Below are 22,043 nucleotides of genomic sequence, written 5' to 3'. Positions count from 1 at the left end.
CCTCCCTGGTAAAGTCTACTCCAAGGTGCTGGAAAGGAGGGTTCGGCCGATCGTCGAACCTCAGATTGAAGAGGAACAATGCGGTTTTTCGCCCCGGACGTGGAACTACGGACCAGCTCTTCACTCTCGCAAGGATCCTGGAGGGGGCCTGGGAGTATGCCCATCCGGTCCACTTGTGTTTTGTGGATCTGGAGAAGGCGTATGACCGGGTCCCCCGGGAGAAACTGTGGGAGGTGCTGCGGGAGTATGGGGTAAGGGGGTCTCTCCTCAGGGCCATCCAATCTCTGTACTCCCAAAGCGAGAGCTGTGTTTGGGTCCTCGGCAGCCAGTCAGTCTCGTTCTCAGTGGGTGCTGGTCTCCGCCAGGGCTGCGCCTTGTCACCAATCCTGTTTGTGATATACATGGACAGGATATCGAGGCGTAGTCGTGGTGGGGAGGGGTTGCAGTTCGGTGGTCTGAGGATCTCGTCACTGCTTTTTGCGGATGATGTGGTCCTCATTGGATCATCGGCTTGTGACCTTCAGCACTCACTGGATCGGCTGGCGGCCGAGTGTGAAGCGGCTGGGATGAGGATCAGCACCGCTAAATCTGAGGCCATGAATCTTAGCAGGAAACCGATGGATTGCTTACTCCGGGTAGGAAATGAGTCCTTAGCCCAAGTGAAGGAGTTCAAGTACCTCGGGGTCTTGTTCGCGAGTGAGGGTACTATGGAGCGTGAGATTGGCCGGAGAATCGGAGCAGGGGGGGCGGTATTGCGTTCGCTTTACCGCACCGTTGTAACGAACAGAGAGCTGAGCCACAAGGCTAAGCTCTCGATCTACCGGTCGATCTTCGTTCCTATCCTCACCTATGGTCATGAGGGCTGGGTGATGACCGAAAGGACGAGATCGCGGGTACAAGCGGCCGAGATGAGTTTTCTCAGAAGGGTGGCTGGCGTCTCCCTTAGGGATAGGGTGAGAAGCTCAGTCATCCGTGAGGAACTTGGATTAGAGCCGCTGCTCCTTTACTTAGAAAGGAGTCAGCTGAGGTGGTTCTGGCATCTGGTAAGGATGCCCACTGGGCGCCTCCCTTGGGAGGTTTTCCAGGCACGTCCAGTGGGGAGGAGACCTCAGGGAAGACCCAGGACTAGGTGGAGAGATTATATCTCAACACTGGCCTGGGAACGCCTCGGGATCCCCCCGTCAGAGCTGGTCAATGTGGCCCGGGAAAGGGAAGTCTGGGGCCCCCTGCTTGAGCTGCTCCCCCCGCGACCCGACCCCGGATAAGCGGATGACGATGAGATGAGATGAGATGAGATATGTGCCTCAATTGCTGATTTAATGCCAGGACCAGTTACTTAAAGATGGTCAACATTACAACCGATAGTGCCCGATACTGAAGACAAAGCATGTTTTTATTCATAAAAACAAAGTCCAAAATGATAAGTTGAGGCTTTATGGGTCATGTGAGGCATTAGCATATTACTTGGCCAGTACCAGTAACTTTTTGTCTGATGCGTTATCCAATATAAACCCACAACTAGTTGTTTTAACACTTTTGTTCGGATAACACAACCTATACGCGATATGATGTGTTAATTAGACGTGCTGGAAGACAGACTTTTTCCCCACCACCTTTGGACCAAAGCCAGATGCTTGGCCCTTTCCAGCCTTTATGCAAAGTTAAAACTAACTATCCCCTCAACAGACAACATTGTTAATATTCTCATTTAACTTTCAGCAGAAAAGTGAAACAACGCATTTTCCCAAAATGTCAAAATATTCTTTAAATGATTCAACTGCAGAGCAGCTAAGAAAATCAATTGTGTTTCATACTGACGAGGCAACTGATCTCTGCTGAGCTAAACCCATCAACTTCAAATCTGCGGTTCTCTTTGGATTCGACTTGAGGCTGGTTGCTCAGGGAGCAAATGGTCTAGTTTTCACATTGAGTCTAATTCCAGCCTTCTTTATTTCTCTCATTCTGCTTACTCATGTCGACACCCCGGCTGACATTGTTATTGGTGAGGTGAGGAAAGTTGGATTAAGTATAACAAAGTATATTTTTACCTGTGCTAAGGAGGTCATGTGACTGCAGAGTGCCATTCTATTTGTATAAAGTATGACAATGTATATTTTGTTATAATTTATACAACATTAAAACGAGTAAGAGTGTCTGAGTTGAAATGGGAAATAATGTCCCTTTTAAAAATCAGAACCTTAACCTTACAGAAGAGCATATAAATGAGACGGTGATTATGCTCAGGATAAAACTATGTTAGGCATGAAGTGGCCTCCACCCTGCGTCAAGAATTGCTGAACGGGGCAGACGAACAGGAAGTGTGGTCACGGCACAAAATAAAAGCACAGAACGTGTCGTGTCCGAGAAAAATAACCTTACAGCAACATAACACACACTAAACGACATCTGCGCGGTCGCTAAATAAATCACAGTGCATCTGCTGGACACGAAAAGACTAAATGGAAAGGCGTGTTTGTATAAACCGTGTTTCCTGGTGGAGGTGATGGCAAGAAGAGGCGTTGGTATTATCGCCAGCTTGACTCCAGTCACCTTTGCCTGATCCCGGCGCTGCAGCCAATCAGCGGCAGTCGGTGACACACGAACGGTGATCAGACCCACGGAGCAGGCTGCGGCCACGGCAGGAACAAAGGAAGAGAACACCCCCGCTGCCTTTGAATCGTCTTCCCAGGCAGGAGTCGACTCCGTGGACACGTCTCTCGCTCTTTGTCTCCACGCCACCCTCTCCCTCTCACCGGGAGGCGCACTTTTCATTCGCGGCCGGCCGTGTTTTGCGGAGGGGAAGAGGAAACTTGGCGTCGCGGAGGTATTTTCTCCCCGGGTCGCTTTTCTCCAGGTCGCGGACGGGCAGACTGGAAGCTGGCGCACGGTGAGTTTGTCTTTGTCTTTTTGTTTGGAACCCGCTTTCTTCGCACCGTGATACCGTGTCGAGCGCATCAGTGAACGCGTCGTGACTCCGGTGTTTGACTTTCGCTGTGTGTGTCTTGAAAGTGAAAAACTTCTCCCGAAAACTTTCTCCCACGTCTCCTCCGAGGCAGCGCCGGCAGAGCAGAGCGGCTCCGGGACTCCTTCAGACATTCAGCCGTTTAGGTGCGTGTTCTGCCGGTTGAATGTGGGACGCGCACAGAAAGTCAACACATGACATTTTGATTATTCCGAGTTGATTCATAACCCCGGCATGTTGAATTCAAGGCTGGTCGCTTGTTTTACCTGTTCAAAACGAGTCGACTTGTGGAGTCACGCAGCGAATAAGCAGCTAAGAGATTGTTAGAGAGTCATCGACTCACTGAAAAATGTTAAATTCTGTTAAATGATACAACATAGAGCCTGATAGAAGTGACGGGTTGGTTCCATCTGTGGGAGATATGGACATATCACTCCATGTCGATGAGTATCATGATAAATTACACATTATTATTTCCTAAGCTTTGACAGATGTTTGCTCCTGGATGAAGGTTAGGATTTTAAACCCTTTTTTATGGTGACAGAATAACAAACGGAATACTTTTAATTCACAATTTTTTTTTTGGTAGTAATGACTGATATCGTCTTATTTTCCAATATCCCTAATATCTGTTGTGGCAATAGCTATAGCTGCCTCCAGGAACACTTTCATTCAGGTCTTCTTCATGCATCGATTACTCTTTTGAACCACCTCTTATGGTTACTGTAAACGTGCACACCAGTCAATGTGGTTCTCTTGCCAGTAGTTTTGCATATTTTGAATTCAGCAGAATTAGTCTGTCTCTTATTCTTACCTCTGACTAAGCAGAGGCTGACAGTATTCCAGGGAAGCAACAAGGCAGCCCAATATCCCCACAGCGATATTTGACTTCATTCAGTGCCAATTTGATTTGAGGTTTTCCTGCTATTCAAGGCTAAATGTTTTGCCTGTAGCCACGCCATCTGCTTTGCCCTCCTGGGCATTGGCAGGCCACTGTCCATATCAAGTGTTGTGAGAGAAGCGTGTGGGTGGACCACAGCAGATGGTGAGATGGAGAGCTGGTGAGGCTGATCATAGCTGGAAGCTTGGCTAACTGTTGTGATGGTTGCTCTTGTTCTCAGCTGTGAGTGTGATGAAGGGAAAAACCACAACCTTTTAACACGTGATCAGTTCCTTATTAGTCAGTAATTACAATTTTTTTTGTTTTGTAATGTTCATTAGCTTGCTTATACCATTGGACGTGTGCTTGTATGCTTCCACCATTTAAGAAGAATTGACCCTTGCACTCCCATTTCCTACCATCTGGGGTTTGACCCTGTGACCGACGTGACATCTGTTAACCTCTGTGTTACAGCACGGGTGGGTGGGTGGCATAAACAAGGCAGGCGTCACAGCATTCAGAAGTCAACAGTGGAGTTCATGTTTAATTCACCCTGCAGATTTCAGCTAATTGGAACCCAGTCATTGATGTCTGTTTGTGCATGTCTGTTGTAACAAGACTGAGGTTTAATGCAACCGGAGAAATAAAAAGGCTACCTTACATTTTCATTTCCTGCTGTAAATCTGGCTGAGAGAAAAAAATGAGGTTATATTTTGTTTCCGCTCATATTCTCCTGCTTCAGAAAAAAATGATATAATCCGAGCTACACATAAAATAATCAATTGTTTCATCTCGGGTTCGTTAATAGAGAATATTTAACCCATTTGTCTGTCAATAAAAAAATACCCTTTTAAATTGCTTGACAATGCCCTAAAAATAATATTAAATGGAGATGAAATTATTATATTAATTGGAAATGAATTGCCTTGTCTGGCAGTGATAAAATAATTGTTTATGTCCTAAGACAGTGGTCACAAACCTTTTTAATACCAAACGTAAGCCGAGATCTACCACCCTGATTTTTTCCAAAACCCATTTAGGAGGGTCATATTTATTATTTTTTGCCATTTCTTTCAAAGGCTTAATCGAGGAGCATAATTATACACAAAAAAGGCAGTTGTGCAACTTTATCCATTCAATGCACAATATTAATATTTACAGCATCTGTTCAATGCACATTATTTAGCTTCTCAGTTCAGCAATATGTACTGCAGAGAAGCTGCTACTGTTGAGCAATGTTTTCACATATAGCCTTTGCCTAGAATATGGCCTTAAATATGACTATTTCCTTTAATGAAAGTAGTCCATTGTACTCAAAATATCAGTACTGAACACTATTAAGCTGTGAATCTTACGCTCCTGGAAATATTTCACAATAAAAAAACAAACATCTTTTTAAACAAATGAATTAGTGTTTGGAGATCGACTGGTTGGGGACCACTGTCCTAAGAAGATGACTTGAGAGCTCTATCCCACCTGGCTGTTCATACATTTGGTCCGTCTGATATAAATTAAATACAACTGATGAATTGGAGCAAGTTTACGGAGGTAGAAATATTCTGTTTTGTCTGTCTTGGGATCTTCATATGCCAGTTATATCTTGGGAGATTCCTTCGAGTCAAAGCTTGTCTCCAATGTCCACCTTGTATAAACTGTGTCCAGTTGCTCCCCACCATCTCACACTGATGGTCTAGCATAAACGTACGCATGCACACGGAAGAGCTGAGGCTGATCCAGCAGAGGGGCGCTCTTGCTGACTTAGTGCAATGTTAATGTTGTGAAATCCCATTAAAAGCAGTCTGGTGCTGAGCGTTGCTTCGTCTGGGTTTTATGAGACATCAGGTCATTTTAAAAGGCCACCAGTGCCCTGTGGCTGTGTTTGCATGGTGTAATAGAGACCAATCACTAGAGTGGCTCACCCTGATACGAAAAATCTGTGCAACTCATGTTAAGGTGTTCTTGAAGATCATGGAAATGATTTAGAATGGGTGAGTAGTTGTTTTGAGAGCTGCAGCTGCACTTTGGTACTTTTTTTTTTTTTTTTAAAACTTCAGAGTTTGGCCCACAACAGTGTGATGAGAAACAATGGGTACAAAAATTCAGTCTTTTTCATTGCCATTTTCATTCAGACATCATGATGTCCTGGTGCCTGTACTACAAAGTAAGTTTTGTAGTACAGGCTGTAATCTAAGCGGTCACACAAATCGGGTTATCAACTCAGTAAGTCAACCCAGGGTTGCCTCACCATGTTCTGAGCGCATGCACATCAAATGGGCAGTGTTTACTGCATATGTGCAATCACTTACATGGACAAATGAACTCGCATATAAATACAAATGAGGAGCAAACTGCTACTTAGAAAAATTGGAGGAGAATAAACACATTATCCAAAAAGAAACGGGTAAAAAATCTCTGCGTGAATGTGTAAGTTATGGAGCCCCCCGGTCACATTTGTGAAAGAATGTATAACATGGCCACGACATAACACCTGGGAAGGATATAATAACTCTGGTCAACGAAATATGAATGTTCTTTACTAACAAGACCTGTTGAACTGAAGTAAAGACGCCTCTTGGATGAGAGATGGAACATTTTACTCATTATTTAGCCTCTATAATGAGATTTAGATTGACAAACACACACTCTTGTAACATTTGCAATTAAAACATATGCACCGTTTTGTGCACATCTGCTATTTTGGTGACAGGATGCACCTGTCCCATCTACAAACAGGCAGAGATGAGATGTCAAATAAGTCTCTAATTTCATAAAAAACTTATTTAAAAGGAAGCATGAAAGTACAAAACTGTTAAGTTCATCCTCAGAAATCAAATTAATTTCACAGTTTACAGATTTACCTTGTAAAGGCCCCCTTCACTCTTTCTCTCAGACTCACGCAGTCAATCCTCACCAAGTTACACAACACTCTTGTGCAATGCGTGCTCTCCTTAAGTGAAATTTAAAACAATGTCTTGTTTGTTAAGTCAATCCACGTTGCTAACAGACCCTATGTTTCCTGTCACCTATACAGAACCAAATGCGCACAGTCATTCTCCCGGCATACTGCAACCGATTAGAGCTGACCACTGGCTGCGGTTCCGCCACGCTAGTCGCGCTGTTCCAAGAGATTGGAGGATCTAGTGGCTATTTTTTTTTTCTTTAAAAAAATAAAAGCACATTGTTGTTGACCTAGTCTATTAGTTTTATTTTAAATGGTTTTTATAGTGAAATATTTTCAGGAGAGGAAAATGCGCAGCTTCATAGTGTGTAGATCTGGTATTGGTTTGAGTGCACAGGTCTTCTTTTAAACAAGGAATATTGTCGTTATACCAGAAACCTCAGGAGGCTGTAGTTATAATACAAGTTAACGTAAAGTACTTCAGGTCATGGGCAATAGTCTCTCACTCCTTCTCCCTCTTTCACACACCCACACATTTATGGTCATTTTCAGTATAAGCCCTTTTTAAACACATAAAGCTGCAGAAGCACCTCCGCTGCAGAACCGAGGCTGATCAGCAGCCAGTGTGAACCGGTTGTCATTCATAAAGAACTGATACTGAGAAATTTGTTATCGTATCGTTTTTAACGACTGGGTATCTCAATACTTTATTAGTATCAGTATTCTGTGAATCACCATAGACAAGTGGAAAATTGGGCTGAAATTGTGTTGAGAACCAGGAACAACATCCCCCGTTAGCAGTATGTTACAAGCACGTTGCCACTGGTCTCAGACTGTATTGATTTAGATGGGACTAAAAATGGCGAACCCAGACTGTGAATCGGTATTGAATCAGGTTTTTGTTTTTAGTTCACAATGACAAACACACAAACATTGGGTCTGTTCTCAGATATTTTCTGTATTCTTGTATATAGTTTATTATGTTGTGTTCAGAGATCTAATTTTTTGTGAAGTACTGGCAGAGAAAGGAGTGCTTAGTTTGATGCAGTAAATCTCTCTTCTAATTTTGTCACAGAGAAATGAGATTGAAGAAGGGTGTGAATCAAGGTCACCTATCAAAACAATTAATCGCGCAGATCTACCACCTCCCACTCATCGTTTTCCTCCTAGGCATGGTGTGCGTGATTACAAAAGAGTAGGATACTGCCCATGTTTGCCAGTTCTGCCTGGGGGGACTGACGGGTGCTGAAGATGGGATTTTCACTGATGATGGATGTTTGTCTTTCACATCTGAGAAGGATGAGAAGTAAACCATTTCTCCTGTAAGAAGCTTTCATGGTACAACTGTCAAAAGCAGTGAAGTCATTGATTCTCAGATAGAATATCTGGACGGTAAGCTGACGAGTGATAGCCTGACTTTGTCTGACTCACAATTCTAGTCAGAATGTGAGTCTTAGACCGCTCCATTGGGCTGTGATTATGGGGCGTGTTTCAACCGAACCAGGAAATAAAATTCCTCTTCACTCAACTGGATAGACCTACAACCAATCAGAGCAACGTATGTGACGTATGTTAAGCGACGCATTGTGAGTTATTTACTGACGCCAATTCACACCAGACGCTGAAGCGATGCCGAAGCAACGCTTCAGCGCAGCGCCAAGCCTTAAATAACAGCTGGCTCCCATCCACTCCCATGTTAAACCTTTGTGCGGGTCACACCGGAGGCTGAAGCACCGCGCTGCGCCAAGGCTGCCTAGCGCCGTGCAGCAATCGTTTCAGCGTCGAGTCTATTTTTTGCGCTTGACGCGAGTGTATCGCGCCAGGAAACACACTGAAAAGCGATTTTAAACTATATTGATGACATATTTTATATGATATAAATGATCAAATATGCATCCCATACTTTGAAGTCCCCTTCTGTTGTCCTGGAGTTTTAATTTGACCATTATGAAATGTCCCCCTCTGCCCATCCACTACAGCCACACAAGCAGTTATACAGATAAAAAGAGAGAGAGAGGGGGCTACGTATTCTCCACATAGGCTTGAGTGGAGAACACGTAATTTACCCTCGACATCCGACATTTAACGGAGCAAACAGAGAAGTTCTTCAACGTGGATGAAGTACAGTGAGTTGTATGATCCTCGGAACATGTTGTATAAAGACAACACCAAGAAAGACAAATGTTGGGACGCTGTTGCTTAATGTTGGAGCAACAAGTAAGTATATGCTTTTAATCTACTGGATCAACGGGTGATATTATTAGCGCTGCCCGGCGGTTCAGCATCGCTTCAGTGTCCGTTGTGAACAGCCAAGCAGCGGGGCGATAGGGATTAGCGCGGTGCTTTGGCTTTGGCGTCGCCTCCACGTTCTCTGTTCCTCTTTCAAAATGAATGCGCTGTCGATGTCTTCTAAAACAGACTCAATGGCAGCATCTACACATCTCAGCTCTCCAGCGGCAGGCATGTTTGTTGAAAACGAGTTCAACCCAAGGGCACTTTGATGACGTGGTTCATTACGTTACCGTTGATCATCTGTCCATCATCGTATAAAGCCCACCCTGACAATCTGATTGGCATGGTCGGGCATAATTTCTCCCCAACTAAGCGACTGCAGACCGAACTTCCTGACCTCAAATGTTGTGGGCGTGGCTAAGTTTGTCTGGCATCCAGACTAGACGAGTGAGTGACTCACATGGCATTTAAGGTGGAAGAAAGGATTGAGGAGATCGGTGGAATAGCTGAGTGATCAATAGCTGGTGAAGGTTAGTGGTGCAGAGTTAACAGTAGGTCTGTAGTAAACCAAAGAAAAACTTGGTAGAAGAAATTTTCAAATAATTGATTGGTTGTCGGGAAAAGAAAATGATGCACTATTTGCAGCGTATTGTATAATTTCCTCCTAATTATTAGACCAAAGTTATAGAAAACTAAAAATATGTTGTTCTACTACTTAAGTTGACATGGTGGATGGCTATAATTCATATGATTTTGATTATGATTCATATTAGCTTTTATTTGGCCCTTAACACCATGGTTTCGATGGTCTCTGAATTGAAGGTGTAGTACTCTTGTACATAGGGGACCCAGGCGTATTCAGCTCTGTATAAAAATGGAGGTAGAGCCTGACCTGGAAGCATAAAGTTCCCTCTTTTAAATGTTTAATACTTGACATCCTCGGCCCCTCACTGTAGGCCTTCTCTTCTACGCCCTCATCGTTTTTCATGCCATAACATTATACCATGCAAAACAGTGTGCCTACACCACAGGGTCATTGTGAGGGCAGAGTCCGCACACACAACACTGAATCATTTAAACTATTGCCTGCTGCGGCAGTGTGTATATGCTGGCGAACCACTGCAGTTATGTGAGACGGCTTGCTGTCAGTGTTGTGAAACAGAAACGAGGATAGAAGCAGCGCAATATACTGTGTGTGCACGTCAATGGACTGGGGTAGAGTAATATCAGGAGTGTTTTATATATCTGAATACAATGCTTTGCTGTTAAAATGAAGTAAAGTATTAATTTATGCTTCAATGTTGTTGTTGTGCATGATTAACTTAGTTATAATGGTAACTTGACTATTTTTTTAGGTAAAAATGATTGTGGGGCATGCATAAATATCCCATCTGCAATTCATTTGAGATAGTAAGTGGAAAAAGATTTATTACTTGTGTTGAAAAGAGCCCCTCTAAAGGCCTTTCAGCCCACTCCAGCCACCGTCTACTGCTCTGGGTTCTCTTAGGGCTAGCGTCTCCCCTTCGTGGGAAGTAGAGTTTGTGACCTATACTGCAGCCAGCCACTAGGTTGTTTTAGGGAGTTGTCTTTTGTCCATCTTTATGTAGAGTGCATGGAGCTTTCAGACAAAATACAAAGCAAAATTGTGCATTGTGTTACTCCTGACTGTGGCCACAGTAGCTTTGTGTTTGATCTAAACATACCTAAAGAGACAAATATGTATTGAGTGTTTACATATCTTCTTTACCATTTTTCATTAGAACTCAATTTAAATTCTTGAGCACAGCAACCCATTAATTATCCAAGTTAATTAACACCATGTTTGACTGGGGCTAATGACTTAGGTTCACCTCAGGTAGATGAGGCCACTAGCTCTGCTCTGGCACATTGAGCTAAATCAGCAGCTCAAATCACATGGCACTTATGATGATCTAACGTGACTCCAAGTTAAGCTCCATGTCATCAGAACCATCCTGTGGCCTACTTTTGAGTCTGTCAGGTCATTTTTCAGCAGATCAATTTCACTGTCAAAAGGTGCTGCTAATTGGCTGATTAAATGGAGGAAATAGGTCAGGGAATGAGGCACTTTCTGTCCATCTTTCTCCACTGAGAGTGTAGGTCACAGCCAGGACTCAAGGCTGTAAACTTGATTTTGACTGGTTTTGAGGCGGGTGACCAATTTTTTTTGACCGTGAATTAGGTGCATTGATGCCTCTTGCACATTTTTCCTCTAACAACTATGTATATTGAAGAACCTCTTAACAAGAAAGCGTAAGCATGAGGCCCCCATCAGCATAACATAGGGGCTCACAGGTCTCTGTCTGCCGTTTGTCCTCTTCTATATTTCCCTCAGGATGAAATGAGGTGGTGATTGCTTCTTCAAATGAAAACTCCTATTAGGCATTGAAGTTCTAAAAAAATATCACACGACATTATAAGCTATTGCAACTTAGAACACCTGCTGCTGTTTTTAAAATACAGGCTTGTATAGAAACAGATTATGCATTGATATGTGATCAGAAATAAAACCTGTGTATTGGATAAGATTCAAAGTAGCACAGAAACGGGATGGATCAAGAACAAATTCATGCTGTGTTTTTTGATGGTTTCTACATAAATCAGTTTTATCCTATTGCTGCTTTATTTACATCCAACTGAAGTCTTTATTGTGCAATTTAATGGCTTTTTTGTTGGCAGTTGTTTAAACCTGGGCCCAAATACAACAGCCTCAGGCAAAGGTGATTGGATGCTGAAGAATGTGTGTGGATTGAAACACATTTGGAAGAAGAGAAGGTAGATAAGGCAGAGATGATTGAGGGCTGTAGTCTCCCAAGGGCCTCCTCCTGATAAATGGTTCACCCCCTCTTCCCTCTAACCATTACTAAACTAGACGATTGATTAAAATCTGCTGTTCATAGTCCCCCTCTCTACTCCTATGTCACTGATGGGACATCTTCTTCCAGCTCAGTTGGCCCCCTTTTTTTTTGATCGTGTTGAACATGTTGAACTTTACTCCCAAGTGCCAACTGATTATCCTTTTCCATAACAGTGGATAATAAAACGACAAGGCAAAGCAGAGTTGTATTGGCAGTACAGTCGATTCTACTTAAAAGTTGTGCGCTAATTTAAAGAGGTGTGTGCCTGAGGTGTTAAGGGCCTTGAATGAGGGCTCCGTGTTCCTTTTTCAAAAGAGCAGTAGGTTCAGATAATACAGTGCCTTCGTTCGGAAAGTCCAAATAATCTCCTTTCCTAACCACTGTTCCCTGACCCCGATGGAATACGTCACGGGATCAAGGAAAGATGCGAAGGAGTCGGGAAAGGAGAACCACTGTGAAGAGAAAATCCATTTCCACTTACACTCTTCATTTATTTAAAAAAATACTGGGCTGACAGTTTTGATAAAGTTCCCAGTTGAAATCAGTGACATTTTCTGAGAAAATACATTTTCTAATAGAGGAAGAGATTTAGTTAAAAGAAGAAAAAAACCTGTCCATTCCACAGTCAGGGGGTTTAATAACTTTTATATTCAAATGTTATTCTAATTAGGTCTATAAGTCCATATAAGTTCACTCTGCTTGTTGTTCACTGACTGCCTGGACAGATGTGACAGAAGTCAGGAGCTCAAACGATCATGTGAGGAATCGCATCACGTCTGGACATGTCATGAGAATGTAACGGCTGTTTGTTTTTGTACATCCGAAGGTGTGTCCAGGACTAGGAGGTTGGGCTGCTTTAAATATGGCTGCCGCTAAGAATTGTGGGGTGGCATGTTGTCATTTCCTTTCATAAATGATGGTCCAATGTGTCCTATGCTAAAGGAGATAAGTTGGGAAGCAGTGCAGCTCCTTTCCTTGGCAGCTGTGACTAATCAACATAAGCAACGTTGACGATCATGACGAAGTCGATCCAAGACATGGCAACTGGGTGCTGCATAATGAGTTGAGCTGCAGCGAATTTTAAATAAGCAGGTGAACAGCTCTTTTTGGATCACTGGTGGATGATGCCATCAGCCGGTCTTTGCCTGCTCATTGACTGCAGATCAGTTTTAAGTTGAAGAAAGAAAGTTTCGATCTGCATTACCACAGTCCAACCAAGCAACCCATTCCAACTAGGCAGGTCTGCAACAAGCACTGCACTAGTTGTATTTAATTAACGATATAAAGTGTTTGTTAGTTTACGCAGATGCTTAGGAGTACTTCATCTGTGGTTATCTGTTAGTATGGTGATTTCTACATTCAGATTTTTTTTGTTTCCATGCCAGCTCACGACAGTAGCTCACTGACTGTCACTGGATGTGTGTGGGCAGAGTGGGAGGAGATTAATTGCGATGGGCACTGGAGAGAAGAATACTGTGTAAGCCATCCTGCTGTCTTGTTAGACCACACAATATCAGGGCCTGGATATTAGTTAGTTAGGTGTGTTTGGCCGCGCAAAATAGTCCACATGTGTACTTTGTTCAGGGACTGGTAATTTGGAATGCACTCTACTGTCACCACATCTACAACAGTGGATCACTTTCACAGCCATTATATTTACGTCTTTGTAAAAAAAAAAAAGAAAAGAGATCCTATTTGAACTATAGTTTGTTGCCACACAAATGTTGTCATGGGTACTCCTGGGATTATATACCATACGCTTTCATTAGTTAAATTTTACACAAAAAATATTACATAAAGTTCCCTAATGAACTCGATACCTTAGGGGTTTTTGAGGAGCTGCTGCTTTGGTGTTTTGCGTTTTATTTAAGCAGCGTGAGAATCCACAAAGCTCCATTGATAATAAATTCATTTTACAACTTCTATTCAAACTCTCCCAGCACTGCTGTCTTTGCCAAACATTCCCCAGTTGATAATTTAATAATAGTATAAATATCAAGTCTTTGATTAAATGCTGTATTGAACTACTGTACCTGTGTTTAAAAAAGGAGTAAAGAGAAGAACTTAAGACTGGCAGATCACATAAATCAAAGTTGTCCCTTTGAAAACATTTGCATTTATAAGTATAGCCTATTGAGTTATGTTTTTTCTAATCACTTTGTGTGTGGAAGAGGGTATTCAATACACCATCCTTACTTGCAGCCTACATATATTATACTATGAGATAGGGCGTGGCAATAAAACGTTTAAGATAATTAGTGCAATAAAACTTTTCCTTTATGGAAATATAACTGACACTATCAGGACATACACTCCTGCAGACGGAAGTTCTTCCTGCAGAATTGACTCAACGAACGCACTGATTTAACTTCATTGTTGCACAGGAATTGACGCCCCATTTCTTCAGGACCATGAATATGAATTCAACAGGTTTTTACAAGATCAGTTCTACGTGTCAGTGATCATCAGTTAAAGTTAAAGTAGCTTTATTGTCAATTTCTTAACATGTTCAGAACATACAAGGAATCGATACGTTTCCCACTCTCCCAAAGTGAGACATATAAAGTGCACAGGCACAACAGATAACACAAGACATTTCCTAATACTAAGTAAACATACAGAATTTTTTAAGTACAGCAGCATAAGCTTCTCTAAAAGTGTAAACGTAGTGATTAAAGTGATAAAGTGCAAACAGTACAAGAGACAGTTTGTTGCAAAAGCAACTTTTACTCCACAGTTCTCGGAAATGTATGCAAACAGCATACATTTTTCTTCTCATAAAGTTGCTAATAACAGACTGGGGGATCCCACCACACACACTACTGGCATTTAAATTTTTTAAGAGAAGTCATCTGAAAATTTGATGAACAGTAAGATTGCACAGGCTCATGAATATTCAGTAGTGTATAGCCCCTCCCCCATCCTTGTCTCTCTGTTCCTTCTTTTCTTGTCTTCCTTAGTGACTTTCCTATTTGGAGTTGTTTCATTTTGGCCTGCATTTCAGCTGGAACAAAACAAACAGGTTTCCTCTGGAGAACAACTCAAGTTGAAGTGGCACTTAACATGTATAATGCATAATGTCAGAGCATCGTTTTTAATTGTGCCGTTGAGTGTTCAGTGCTGGAGATCATTAAGGCTCCTTTGCATCTATCTCTCAAAATAACTGGTTAACTCAACTAGTTAAATAATACAACACTCTTCCTCATGTGTCCCTGCATCACCCTGATCGAACATTTTCTGTCTTCTCCTCAGGAAAAGCCCAGACCCTTGATACTGTGACCTGCGCACTGTTCAATCGACAGAGATGCACTTTTCTGAAGACACCTGCACTCAGATGGATTAAGAGGTTAGCCTTCGATCCCGCACCCAACTGTGCTCATCCACATCATTACAAACTCCAGCCATGCTCTTCCATGTACACTCAAGCTTCAGAAGTTGCTTAAATGATATTGGTGTGGACGGAAGGATAACTTTGTCTTCATTCAGTGAAGACTTGAATACACAGTGACCACAGCAAAGGAAAGTGATAATGAAGTGTCACACAGGTGATGAGAGGTAGTGGATGATAAATGATGTGAGGACAGATGTGACTGATTTCCATGATCTACCTCACATTCTGAACCCTGCTGTGGAAACCTGATCCTGGTTTTGGGTTACCTGTAGACGCAGAGAAACTGATCCAAAGCAGTTGCTAAATATTTCATCAGGTCCTAGAAAAAAGAAGCTGATATGTAGGCCAGGCTTGGAGAGTTTTGGCTAAGGTTTCAACCCGTGGAAGCATACAACCCTAAGTGCCAAACTTTAGAATTGTAATGCAGCATGAACCAGGTGCAGGTTGAGCCGTGTCTTTGTATTTGTGTGAGAATGAAGGCTTCAGAATTTTGAATAGTTACCTTTGCCAAGGAGGTTATATTTTGTATGTGTTTATTTGTCTCTTGTTTAGCAGGATTATGCTAAATCTACTCCATACATTACCATGAAACCATTTTTTTCAACTTTAATGTATCGACAAGGTGTCTTTGAACATTTGTTGATTTCTCTGAAATTTTGTTTCACTCTTGATTTTAAAAAAAACAAACTAAAACATATTTAGGGGGTAGGAATGCAGATTCAACTAAATATTGGTGTCTAGTGGAGCTAAATGCGTCTTCATAGGAAGTAGGCTTTATTTCAGCTGAGATGTGGTCACATCTGAGAAATGTTATGTGACCTTTAGTAATAGTTTGTTCTAATTTAAGTGGACATTTGGGCCTGAGGAATGCACTCTACCATGTGCAATACTAGATTCATATTCTTTGGGGTTTTTGTTACTAAGATTAGAAAAAAACAAGTAGATTTAAGACCACAAATCTTGGTGGAGAGTATGCTGTGGGTCAGGGAAGAACCCTTTATGTGTTTGCCTGAGCCTATTAGACTACAAGCAGGATATACACTTAACACTTAATAATTATCACATGACTAACGTGAACATACTGTACATGATCACCTTAGATGGTATTTGTTGTTGAGCGTGTTAAAGAGGCGCTGATTCAACTCAGTTGCAAAATCTCAGGGTTTGGCCCTCTGTCTTTTCCCCTAGTGCGTCATGAGCGATGTCTCAAACACGCCGAAAATTGATTCTCCCTCTTGTTGTCTTGACAAATCAGCTTTTTTGCCTGTTTGTCATGTTTCCATCACTGCCGTTTTGAGCTACAGCTGAATATATCCCATGCCTCCCGCAGTAATTGTACCGAGGGGCGAATGCTGATTTGATCTATTATCAATGCACACAAAAGCCAGATATTATTGTTTTTTATTACTAGAGTTAATATAAAATATAACTTTCTAGAAAAGCTAGTTTTTCTATTTTATTGTATTTTCTATTTCTTTTTCTGTGCGGTTATTTACTGCTTCTGCAGCTCTAGTCACCACCGTGCAGCAAAAACAACAGGTCTTGTCTCTGTAAATGAACTGACTCCGTGAATAGCCCTATAACTAGAATTTCCCTCTCTGGAAACTCCGTTGAGTTAATGTGAACTCACTGACCCTTGCTACTGTCTCCTTAATTTCCATATTAATTGATTAGAGAGCACACAACAGACCCTGCAGCTATCGTGATAACCAGAATAACATCAGACTTGTTGCACAAGTATGTCAAGCCCTTAATAATATAAAACTTAAGCAAATCAACAACTTAACATTGTACAACTCTCTAATTGGTTTTATGGTTGCAGTTATTTAGATGTTTTTTAATGTAAATGTTAACAGTTAATCAATAATTCAAGGAAGAAGTCTATGTACTGAATTTTCACAAAGCATTCATCTTGTACACTGCTTACACTATGAATGTTTTCAGTTTCTAATAGAGAAGCTCATCTAGTTTCTCTGTATATTTAAAGATATAATAATTTGAAGCTAATTTTTTAAGGCTACTTGGGATGGAGCAAGTTTTCTATTTCTGATCTGTTCATTGAATCTAAAACAGAGACTTTCCTCATTCCCTTCAGTGTCTCACCCCGACAGGTGCTCTTAATCATTCACATTTTTCTGTGTCTGTTTATAACATTGAACGCTGAGTATATAGCTGGGAAAAGTTTCAGAATGAAGATTGGCCCTGTTCAGGGCCTGGGCTCACACTGATCAATTCCAAACAATGCAGTTATTGCTCCACCAGCAAACTATCACATTTGAGAACCAGAAAGCATCATATGGTTTTATTGTATTTTTAAATAGCTTGATTCGATTAATCAATTCTCAAGAGTTTGCATACAATGATCCGTACTGCACCCAGCAAATACTGTTAATGCAGTTGACTGTGTGCACACTCATAATCGCTGTTGAATCTTGAAAGTATTAATCTATGCTGTCACATTCATAATAATATTATCAATGGCAATAGTCTATAAGGACGATCTTCCTTAGTGATGTTAAAGGTCAACAAAGAGGCAGCTGCATATCCCAGAGTGCATTGAGATAAAGAAAGAAATGTAGAAACATGAGGCTGTAAACACCTATCAGCAATGCTTATTAATGGACTGTGATAGGAAATCTGAGGATTCATAGAATCTATGGAAAACCATAATGTCAAAACAAAATACACAGAAAGGTGTGAGGTGTAGGTGCAAGTCAATGTTGAAGTCGTAAAATTGAGAAGTTAACCATGAAAGGGAATATCATAATTGTTTGGAATGTTGCTGTGTAAAAATAGCTTGGTTGACTTTCAGATCACACTTCACAATGTAAATATGTATTCTCACAGTGTGTATAAGAAATTGATTCTCAGAGGGTTAGCTTTGGCCTCCATACTTCCAACACGTGGTTGCCAACAGATTCTTCCCAGGGTAAATGGAGACATGGAGACGGCCAACTGCTGCTCATATACAGCCGCCGGGCGTGTCTTTGTCTGAGGAGCAGGAAGTCATTTGGACAAATAGGTTTGTTATTGACAAGCTTCACTGCCTCAGCTGACTAGACTCTTTGATCTGCACACTTTTAGGTCTGCTTCCGTCGACTTCAGACAAATGGAGAACAGTGTATTTTCCTCACAGTTCGGTTTATGTTTATGCAGTTTCCGTCCTGATTCCTCATATGGACTTTATGTATAAGCTGATACTATTTACAGATTCCATCCCAGTGCATTCCAAAAATCCACTTGTATAAGATATGTAACAGCTTTATGCTACTAAACCTGTATGTATCCTTGTATGACCTGTATCAGGCTAAAACCCATTGACAAACGTATGCATACAGAGATGAATGTCATACTTTATCTAGTTTGACAGTCATAACTGAAAAAAATAAAATAAATGGGATGCATTTGGCAACACAAGTGCCACACCCTGAAACTGATGTATTGTGTACAGTACATGCTTTGATACTTGTGGCACTTTCCAGTGTGAAATATTGTTGATAGTTTAACTAGTTCAGGCTGACACTACTGAAGATAACTACTGGAAATACATTTGTCTTTGCTACTAAAAACAGTACTTACTAGTGGCAGTGTAGCGCAACTGCTGTTTTGGTGAGGTGGTATTTCTTGTATTGGAGGCATTGCTGGTTCTGGAATAAGAATGTCTCTAATTTCTGTCGAGGGCTAACTTTTGCCAAACAAACCTCACCAGATGTATCAAATGGCTGTCTGAAATGTAGCAAAGTCCTTAGATTGCGTAATGATGTCCCATGTTACGTAGTTTGTCCACATAATTTGTACTTTTTTTTTGGTGAACCATAACTGATTGACCTTCTCTGTAAAGTAGACGGAGATGGATAGACCTTTCGAACATAGCCACGTAGTTCTCTTAAGGACTTTTCTTTTAGTCACTTGCACGACAATATAACTTAAATTTACACTCCTCCTGTCTGTTTCTTTCCACTTATTCATGAGTGAAAATTATCCTTATCACCCTATTGCTGTTTTCTTGCCAATTTACCAACTTCTCTGCGACCTAAAAATTGATTGGCTGCCTACCTGTCCTGTGTAAGCTGTTAGTGCTGTACTCACAATGCTTTTTATCCTTGAATGACTTTGCCATGTACCTAACCACAAACAAGTAGACATGTATTGAATGCAGTCTGGGTGCACTCTTTCTGATCCCTTCTTGAGGCCACTCCGCTTCTTTCTGCACTCCATATCAATACCAGGCCACATCAAAACAAGGTAGTCCTCGGGCAAGCAGCAGCAGCAGCCTTCAGCATGGATGACTGTTGTTGAATCAATTATGAATGTGATGAGTGTGCAGTTTTTGTACAGCGAAAGCTCCAGTGTGGTTTTTCCCGCTTGAGTTAATTTGAGCAAAGTCATATTGAGTTAATGTGCATGGATTTCAGCGTGCAACACTTCCAAGGCTGAAGAGTGCAAGCATGCACAGAGGAATGCTGTTGTTTGCTGAGAAGGGGATAACAAGTTAGAGGAGGGCTTTCTTGTCTCCCATGGGAGAAAGATGAGAGGGATAGAAGCATTTATTCATCAGAAAAGAGTGGGGGATGGTGTCAGAGCTGAAGACAAAGAAGGCTTTGGTTGGAGGATGGTACCTTGTATCACACAAGCATCTTATTCTCAAAAACCGCATCTTCCGCGGGCTTAACTCATATACACCTGTTGTCAGCCGCTGTAATCTGTGTTGTACTGATAATGTGTAGACATAAATGCTTAAAACCAGCACATCGTTTTATTTTCTCTTAAACAATTAAATGTAATATTACAACTTCTACTTCAGTATCACTATGTAATCGCTGTGTCATGACCTCAGCCACTTCTGGCTCCAGTAATTGGACATCATTTACCCATAAGTGACAACGTACAGATGCTATTCTGGACAATAGCCTACTAGAAAAGGCTAAATTATTATCATTAGCCTTTTCTATTCATTAGCAGGTAGAGATTTAGATCGCTTTTCGAAGTGAAATATACATTATTTATTAAATGGTATATAATTAAACTATGTTCACCCTAATCAGATGTTAGTAAAAATGAGCTAGAATATACTCAGTACGTGTGTACTATTTTAAAGGTTAAAACCTTAATCCCTAATACTTGCAAAAAAAATTACATGCTAGATTTTAGACAGAGAACCAAGATAGTTAGTGTGCCATATCAACATTATTTTTAGTATTACGTTTTATTATTCAACCACGTTAATATTTCCAACAGACCTGTCATTTTATTCACTATTGGCCATATATAGAATAACATTTTAAAGAAACATGTTTCTTTCATTATGATTGCAATAATAAGTTTGTCATTAACCCCACCAACCACACTCGTATTCAGAATTGCGAAAGCTTCCTTCAACATTGTTCTTGGCAGTGGCAAAGACTGCCATACCTGGACACTGCACTTTTGATTATCCCTTGTCTGCCTGATCTTTGAAACTTCTTTTCCTGCGTTGTTTCAAAGTGGCACTTAACACTGGATGTTCCGCAAACAGTATTTTCAAAAAATAACGTGCACACAGCACGGTCTTTATGAAAAACAAAGCCATTTTCTTCTGCCCATGAGGGCTGATATGCCTGTGTCTTCATTTTTTTAGCTACCGGGGATGCTTTCATCAATACACCTGAACCGCTGCACTTCACTGAGATTAATGTAGGGAAAATGCAAGCAGCGCCGGCTGGGAGGCTTGTTATTTAATGTCAATTGTAATCAAGCCTATGGCACATTACTGGCACCTAGTGGCTGGTAGGGATTAACATCAATAGGCTGTGTGATGGCCCGACCTTTGAACATTTCTTTAATAAGAAATCGCCCGTGTGCCAATGCTTATGGCACATTGGCATGCGTGCCTAAGGTTCCTGAGCCGTGCTATAGATTTAGTACAAACGAGGAACGATTTCTAAAGCGCTTTTCTGCAGCTCTCTTTCTTGACTGGTCCTCTGTCAACTCTCCAAGTCAGCAGAGAAAATTGGTCATTAGCTGTTTGTTTTCAAATTTGGTGTGTCAACATTTCTTTCCACCGTTTTCTAGAGGCACACAGTCGGTGCATCTGTGAGAGTGGGTGGTTTTGTGCTGCTCGGGAAAGACTTTGAGCGTGCTCCATACTAAGACCTCCCCTCCTCCCTCCTCTCTTTCTCACCCTCTCCTCCCTCCTCCCTCCCTCCAGCAGCTGTTTTCCAGTCTTAGCTGAGAACTGGAGCCAAGCTGTTTTTCCCCATCCTCGCGTCACAAGCAGGAACTCACCGACCTACCAACAAACACAAACCGACACACACTCTTCTTTTTTTCCCTTTCGTGTCCGTCTGTGCCCTGTCCCACACTCATCTGGCTGTTGACTGTGTACCAACCTCATTTTGGACTACAGAATGAGGAGCAAGTATTCCCACTCCTCTACTTGGCGGCTGAGATTGCGTGTTCACATTGCTGTGTGAGAGCCGCCTGACTGTTTGGGGAAATGCTTTCATGGTAAGATGTCTCTCTTCTCACAGGCCACGTCTGTCTCCCGACCTCTTGTGATTTCATACAGTCTGTGACATTTTCTCTGGTTTCCCGTCTCTCTCTATTGGCAGGACTGTTGCTGGGCTTATCCCATACCGACTGTTTATCAAAGTCTTTTTGTCTGGGTTCTTCCTTGTTGTCAGGCAGTTTTTGTGTCCCAGAAAAGTCTTGAAATGAAAGACAACCTCAAAGCTGTTATTTTTCTTTAGAAAATTTAGGTTTTTGATGGAGTTAAAGTGTCGTGATCTTTAGATTTTAAGGGCCCCTATTTTCCATACTTGGAA

At 41.6% G+C, this 22,043-nt stretch overlaps 1 protein-coding gene across 4 annotated transcripts in view; it reads left to right on the top strand.

The window, feature by feature from the left end:
• Positions 1–2,583: 2,583 nt before the first annotated feature.
• Positions 2,584–22,043, top strand: part of LOC133952290 (SPRY domain-containing SOCS box protein 4-like) — a 39,543-nt gene continuing 20,083 nt past the window's right edge. The window contains exons 1-2 of one of the 4 annotated variants that reach the window (XM_062386671.1): positions 2,584–2,887; positions 15,102–15,195. The gene's annotated coding sequence lies outside the window, so the exon portion shown is untranslated. Of the gene's footprint in view, positions 2,888–15,101; positions 15,196–21,489; positions 21,727–22,043 lie in introns of those variants that run through there. The other 3 variants (XM_062386668.1, XM_062386669.1, XM_062386670.1) reach the window with 3 other exon arrangements.

This window comes from Platichthys flesus, chromosome 4, assembly GCF_949316205.1.
Source record: "Platichthys flesus chromosome 4, fPlaFle2.1, whole genome shotgun sequence".
NCBI classification, from domain to species: Eukaryota; Metazoa; Chordata; class Actinopteri; order Pleuronectiformes; family Pleuronectidae; genus Platichthys; species Platichthys flesus.
The sequence above is the reverse complement of the archived record's forward strand: the minus strand, read 5'-3'. Positions and strand labels throughout refer to the sequence as shown.